This window comes from Salmo trutta, chromosome 9, assembly GCF_901001165.1.
Source record: "Salmo trutta chromosome 9, fSalTru1.1, whole genome shotgun sequence".
Lineage (NCBI taxonomy): Eukaryota > Metazoa > Chordata > Actinopteri > Salmoniformes > Salmonidae > Salmo > Salmo trutta.
In genome coordinates this window covers 11,875,959-11,884,256 of record NC_042965.1, presented here as the reverse complement: position 1 = coordinate 11,884,256, position 8,298 = coordinate 11,875,959, and positions in this window count along the sequence as shown.

Sequence of the window (8,298 nt, the reverse complement as noted above, 5' to 3'; positions counted from 1 at the left end):
TGTTAAAGAAGCAATAAAACTGGCCTTCTTTAGACTAGTTGAGTATTTGTGATAAGTGATTTGCACTTTTCGCCCCAAAGTACATTCATCTCTAGGAAACAGAACGCGTCTCCTTCCTGAGCAGTACGATGGCTGCGTGGACCCATGGTGTTTATACTTGTGTACTATTGTTTGTACAGATGAACGTGGTACCTTCAAGCATTTGAAAATTGCTCCCAAGGATGAACCAGACTTGTGGAGGTCTACAATTTTTTTTCTGAGATCTTGGCTGATTTCTTTTGATTTTCCCATGTTAAGCAAAGAGGCACTGAGTTTGAAGTTAGGTCTTGAAATACATCCACAGGTGCACCTCCAATTGACTCAAATTACGTCAATTAGCCTATCAGAAGCTTCTAAAGCCATGACATCATTTTCTGGAATTTTCCAAGCTGTTTAAAGGCAAAGTCAACTTAGTGTACGTAAACTTCTGAGCCACTGGCATTGTGATACGGTGAATTATAAGTGAAATAATCTGTCTGTAAACAATTGTTGGAAAAATTACTTGTGTCATGCACAGAGTAGATGTCCTAACCGACTTCCCAAAACTATAGTTTGTTAAAAAAGAAATTTGTGGAGTAGTTTAAAAACGAGTTTTAATGTCTCCAACCTAAGTGTATGTAAACTTCCGACTTCAACTGTAGATAGATTCAGACACATTACAGAGACAACAAATGCTTGACCTCCAGATGAGTGTGAGGGGGGGGAATTTAAACACAATTCTTACAAGCTTGTTTGGCTGGTAGCTTATTCATTAGATGTTTGGGTCTGCTGGTGAACCATGATGTGCAGGCATAATCACAGTGACACTGGACTAACGCACTTTCCAGAGTCTTTAGGATGTCAATAGCTAGGTTTCCATCCCATTGGCTACAGATTTTCATGTGAATATTCTAAAATCTGTATTAAAAACATGGACATTTTCCCAAAAGAGTTGTTTCCATCAAATTGACTTTTTTCAACTCTAGGCCTACTGGTGATTTTGTCACAATTGTTTTTGCATAGGTAGAGGGAATGTGCCCACCCGGGTATTGGCACGTGCGCTCTAGCCAACAGTTTGCAGATACAGTGCGGGTATAGCCTACAATACACAATGATATTATTATGGACAAAAGTGCAAGATTATTTTTATTTGTCAAATGGCAGCCAAGCATTGATCATCATGTCAGCAGAATAAGACCCTTGATATTTATTGAAAGGAGCATCAAGCTCATCACCGTGCACTTTCCCCACACTGTGAAGTTCATCTTCATTTATTAAATTTTTTTGCCTAATAAACTGCATGCTTTCCCATGATGTCGTGAAATGTTTAATCCGACATGTACCAAGATGTTGGATGTAACATGTACCAAAAAGTTGGATGTTAAATTATAAATATTTAGGCTATATTGAAGCATAAGGTTCAAGAGGGCATGAAGAACAGCCTCTCGGATTGGAGAGGAGGCAGAGCGTTCGTTAAACTGAATAACTGGGCCTGCCGGGAGCATATGTCGCCACGTTATTATAGGATGACTTGGGAGAATGATGATCTGCAACAGACAGCGCATCCCAGTATCAGAAGTAGAAATACAGCCAGACTGGCCTGCTACTGTGCCATTCTATACCTTATAAACTGTCGAGAGTAGACCCACAATGGTTCCAAATGGAATTTAAACATTTAAATCACAGGGCCGTTGCGCCATTATTCAATTGACATTTTCACCTAGAGTAGAATTTTGTACTCACTTGAAAACAATAATGCAATTATTCATTGCATTTTAGTGTTGTAGGCTAGGCTAGGTAGGATAATTGTATTGTCCCTAAACAAGATCAATAGGGGAGCTTTTTTGAGCCGCGTGTCTCAAGTCTTCACTGTTCTTTCATGTGCAGTGATAAAATCAAATCAAACTGTATTTGTCACATGCACCGAATACAACAGGTGTAGACCTTACCGTGAAATGCTTACTTACAAGCCCTTAACCAACAATTCAGTTCAATAAATAGAGTTAAGAAACGAAATAAAAATATAAAATAAACATTTACTAAATAAAAGAAAGTACAAAATAAAAATCAAAGTTAAACAATAAAATAACAATAGCTAGGCTATCTACAGGGGGTACCGAGTCAATTTGCGGGGTACAGGTTAGTTGAAGTAATTGGTACATGTAGGTAGGGCTAAAGGGGGGGGGGTCAATGTAAATAGTCCAGGTGGCCATTTGATTAATTGTTTAGAAGTCTTACGGCTTGGGGGTAGAAGCTGTTAAGGAGTCTTTTGGATCTAAACTTGGCGCCCTGGTACCGCTTGCCGTCCGGTAGCAGAGAGAACAGTTTATGACTTGGGTGACTGGAGTCTTTGACAATTTTTAAGGTCTTCCTCTGACACCGCCTAGTATATAGGTCCTGGATGGCAGGAAGCTTGGCCCCAGTTATATACTAGGCCGTACGCACTACCCTCTATAGCGCCTTACGGTCGGATGCCGAGCAGTTGCCATACCAGGCAGTGATGCAACCGGTCAGGATGCTCTTGATGGTGCAGCTGTATAACTTTTTGAGGATCTGAGGACCCATGCCAAATCTTTTCACTCTCCTGAGGGGGAAAAGGTGTTGTCATGCCCTCTTTACGACTGTCTTGGTGTGTTTGGTCCATGATAGTTTGTTGACAACGTGAACACCAAGGAACTTGAAACTCTCAACCCGCTCCTTTAGAGCCCCGTCAATGTTAATGGTGGCGTGTTTGGCCCTCCTTTTCCTTTAGTCCACGATAAGCTCCTTTGTTTTGCTCACATTGAGGGAGCGGTTGTTGTCCTGGCACCACACTGCCACGTGTCTGACCTCCTCCCTATAGGCTGTCTCATTATTGTCGGTGATCAGGCCTACCACTGTTGTGTCGACAGCAAACTTAATGACGGTGTTGGAGTCATGCTTGGCCACGAAGTCGTGGGTGAACAGAGAATATAGGAGGGGAATAAGCACGCACCCCTGAAGGGCCCCTGTGTTGAGGATCAGCGTGGCAGACGTGTTGTAGCCTACCCTTACCACCTGGGTGTCGGCCCGTCAGGAAGTCCAGGATCTAGTTGTAGAGGGAGGTGTTTATTCCCAGGGTCCTAAGCTTAGTGATGAGCTTTGTGGGCACTATGGTGTTGAACGCTGAGCTGTAGTCAATGAACAGCATTCTCACATAGGTGTTCCTTTTGTCCAAGTGGGAATGGGCAGTGTGGAGTGCGATTGAGATTGCGTCATCTTTGGATCTGTTGGGGCGGTATGTGAATTGGAGTGGGTCTAGGGTTTCTGGGATGATGGTGTTGATGTGAGCCATGACCAGACTTTCAAAGCACTTCATGGCTACCGACGTGAGTGCTACGGGCGGTAGTCATTTAGGCAAGGTACCTTCGCTTTCTTGGGTACAGGGACTATGGTGGTCTGCTTGAAACATGTAGGTATTACAGACTCAGTCAGGGAGAGGTTGAAAATGTCAGTGAAGACACTTGCCAGTTGGTCCGCGCATGCTCTGAGAACATGTCCTGGTAATCCGTCTGGCCCCGCGACCTTGTGAATGTTGACCTGTTTAAAGGTCTTTCTCACATCGGCTACAGATAGTGTGATCACACAGTCGTCCGGAACAGCTGGTGCTCTCATGCATACTTCAGTGTTGATTGACTCGAAGCGAGCATAAAAGGCATTTAGCTCGTCTGGTAATCTCACGTCACTGGGCAGCTCGTGGATGGGTTTCCCTTTGTAGTCCGTTTGCAAGCCCTACCGCATCCAACGAGCATCGGAGCCGGTGTAGTAGGGTTCAATCTTAGTCCTGTATTGGCGCTTTGCCTGTTTGATGGTTCATCTGATGGTATAGCAGGATTTCTTATAAGCGTCTGGATTAGTGTCCCACTCTTTGAAAGCGGCAGCTCTAGCCTTTAGCTCGGTGCGGATGTTGCCTGTAATCCATGGCTTCTGGTTGGCATATGTATGTACAGTCACTGTAGGGACGACGTCTTCGATGCACTTACTGATGTAGCCGGTGATTGGAACATATTCCAATCTGTGCTAGCAAAACAGTCCTGTAGCATAGCATCCGCTTTGACTGACCACTTCCGTATTGAGCGAGTCACTGGTACTTCCTGCTTTAGTTTTTTCTTGTAAGCAGGAATCAGGAGAATATAATTATGGTCAGATTTGCTAAATGGAGGGCGAGGGAGAGCTTTTTATGTGTCTCTGTGTGTGGAGTAAAGGAGGTCTCATGTTTTTTTCCCTCTGGTTGCACATGTGACATGCTGGTAGAAATGAGGTAAAACGGATTTAAGTTTGCCTGCATTAAAGTCCCCGGCCACTAGGGGCGCCACTTCTGGATGAGCATTTTCTTGCTTGCTTATGGCCTTATACAGCTCGTTGAGTGCAGCCTTAGTGCCAGCATCGGTTTTTATATCCTTCGCGTCGGACTCATTAAAGAAAAAAACTTTGTCCAGTTCGAGGTGAGTAATCGCTGTTCTTATATCCAGAAGCTCTTTTCAGTCATAAGAGACAGTAGCAGCAATATTATGTACAAAATAAGTTACAAACAATGTGAAAAAACACACAAAATAGCACAGTTGGTTAAAAGCGTAGTGCATAAGGAAAGTACCAAAACACCTTGATATAGGGGAGGGGCAAGCAAGCAGATGAGGAAATTTGGCTGGGATGGAAGCAATTATATAGTACCTGCGGAGTGAATTTAAACCAGGGAAAAAATGCACTACCCTCCCCTGTGCCCCCCCCCCCCCCCAAAAAAAACCCACAACCCTCCCCAAAGCAACAAAAAACGTTTGACAACGATCCCCAAATTTGGAATCCTTGCATAGGAGGGCCTTGCATAGCAGAGAACCAATATTCTATAGGGGACAGTTATCACGTTTTTAGGTTAATTTGTTTCACAAGTTAACCTTCATAAACGGATCACACCATGTTGAGACTGGATGCCAGGGTGTCATAGCTCAAGCTCATTGCCACCATATGTGGTTTCAGGGACATTTTTCAAATTACCTTTGGGATTATGTGTCATTCCCAATTTGAGATGGACAGTTGGGTGTAATAAGACACGGGTGCTTTTAGAGCACATTGTGAGCAACCAGCCTTATTTACAGTTAACACCTGCTGCTTGACTCAAGGACATGTATTTACACAGAACCTCTATGGAGTGAATTAGTGGTCAGATAACAGGTTAGGCGTAGGGAAATGGATAAGTCAGCCAATAAAGTCTCTTATTTTCGTGACCTGGAAAATTAGGCAAATATTTATAAAGAACAGTCATTGGGTGTTGGCCCTAAAGCCTGCAAACACTTTGCATATCCGCCCTGAAATTATTGTTGGCAAAACATTCAGCCACTCTTATTTTACAATGAGATATAAATCCAGCACCAAACTAATATAAGTTTCACAAGTAGACCGGCTCCTAAAATGTAATATGTTTCCCATTGACTATTTTAAATATATATATATATTTAACTCGGCAAATCAGTTAACAACAAATTCTTATTTACAATGACGGCCTACCCCGGCCAAACCTGTGCCAATTGTGCACCGTCCTGTGGGACTCCCAATCAGGGCCGGTTGTTATACAGCCTGGAATTGAACCAGGGTCTGTAGTGACACCTCTAGCACTTAGATGCAGTGCCTTAGACCGCTGCGCCACTCAGGAACCCGACTTTTCACGATCACCATGACTTTATTGTAATTTGGTTTGCCAATAGGTTAAATCCTGCTAAAATGCTGTTTGGACAGTATTGGAGGCTACAGACTGAGCTGTTGAGTGCAGTCATGCAACAACCTTTTACTTCAGACAACCTTTTGCATGCCATTCCCTGGAATCAGACAAAAGATGCCCATTGATTATAATCCATAGGAAAGGTTATACATCATATCATTAGACGTTGCTTGTTAACAAAAGGGAACTGACTTGAGTGTTATGAATATAATTGCGTGTTACTTCAATGTACTAATAAGTAAGTACTATAACAATCCCGGGGGTCGGGCCATGCTGGAGGGGGGTGGCATCTGTTCAAACAAGAGAAGCAAAAAATACTGAAACAAATCATCAGGGAAGAATGATAATAGGCAAGTAATGCAGCAACATTGTTTCTGGGGGGAAAAAACGGTTTGGTTAGTGAAGCGAAAACTGATTTTATTTGTAGTTGCTCCTAAGAGGGGCTCCCGAGTAGCGCAGCGGTCTAAGGCACTGCATCTCAGTGCTAGAGGCATAACTACAGACCCTGGTTTGATTCTTGGCTGTATCACAACCGGCCGTGATTGGGAGTTGCACAATTGGCCCAGCGTCATCCGGATTAGGGTTTGCCCGGGGTAGGCCGTCATTGTAAATAAGAATTTGTTCTTAACTGACTTGCCTAGTTAAATAAATTAAAATTGACAGCCCATACATACAACACTATTTGATCATATTGGGAACAAAAACTTTTGGGTGCAAGGGACATATCCTTTGTGCACTCTAAAAGGGTCCAGTGTGCATATAAGGCAACCATTCATACATACCAGGACAAGGAGACTTTTATTTAGAAGGTAAATCATTTTGAATAAGTTCTTCTAATCTAACCCGTCTGGGTATCATTTTTCCCCACATATCAGTCATTGTTTTCTCACAAGTTCCTGTCCTAGAAGCAAGAAAGTGTGCCCATAGCGCTTGGTTTGCACTTTGGAGGCAGTACCTGTTGCTCAACAGTGAAGCATTTCTCAGACAAAACCCACTATTATTCTGATATTTCACATTTTTTAAATAAAGTGGTGATCCTAACTGACCTAAGACAGGGAATTTTTACTCTGATTAAATGTCAGGAATTGTGAAAAACTGAGTTTAAATGTATTTGGCTAAGGTGTATGTAAACTTCCCACTTAAACTGTAGATGTGGTCCTCATATTCCCAACATTGAGTGGAAAACTTTGCAACAAGACTAAGAGGATGCAATGCAACTTTTTGAAGTGTAAACAGAAATGAAAATTCACTAACTGCAGATTTATAAAAATGTAAATAAAATACAAAACATAAATGTTTTACATCTTCATCTTATTGCACACATTTTGAGGAAAAGCCTGACAGTGCCGCACCTTTTTTTTATTGTTTTACTTCTCTGCAGATTTCTGAAATCTACGATTGCAGATGATTATAAAAAACACTAATGTTGTCCTGTTGCTTTGGTTCCCAAGTTGTTGGAACATTTTTGGAAATGCGCACTCGATTGTCAACACCCAACATCAAATGGAATAAGATATACAATGGAATATATTACAAAATATGATTCGCCATAGAATAATAGTTCCACACACACCCACTTAAGTTAGTTAGAACGTTTACATCATGCAAGGAGTATTAATGTTAAAGTACACTGACAACTCCACCTTTACAATCAGACTTCGACGTTCAAGTATGTCACATTGCCAAAGTTTGTACATGTAAATAGTGTTTGTTTTTTGGGAGTATATCGGACAAATAATCCTGAGATCCTTTCGATTCCAAATATTTACTTCTCTTATAGATCTGCCAAATGGCAAGGCTCCAGGGAGAGTCGGACCATGGTCAACGCAACTATTTGGAGGCATCATTCAGCTGATCACAACTTCCAAACGTGTCATATTTCAGTCAATATAAATTCATGACACAATTGATGAAATTGTTTCCCAACTAGAAATGCTTGATATTACAACGTAGGGCGAATTTATTTTACACCTCTTCAAAACATTAAAATCTTACAGTGACGGTTTACAAACCTCAGGGTGTAAACAAACCCATTCAAGCTCATTTTCATATTTTGAATACGTTAATACTTCTTCTAGTCCTTTCATATACTGTATACAGTACAGTCTTGGTAAGGTCTATTTATTATCAAGTGTTCTGAACCACATACCACATTTATCAGAAGACAGTAACATGATGGTATGATGGAAGATGGTACAATAACCTAAACATGTCAAGGAAAGTGGGCAGGCCTTGTCAAAGGGACAACTCCTTGTGAGATGGTCCTGGAGCCAAGAGGACATATTTGCCAAAGAAGTTAAAATATGTCAAATAAAATAAAATAGTATTGGTCACATACACACGGTTAGCAAATGTTATTGCGAGTGTAGCAAAATGCTTGTGCTTCTAGTTCCGACAGTGCAGCAATATCTAACAAGTAATATCTAACAATTCCACAACAAATGCCTAATACACACAAATCTAAGTAAAGGAATCAAATAAAAATAAATAAATATAAATATATGGATGAGCAATGTCAGAGCGGCATAGGCTAAGATGCAATAGATAGT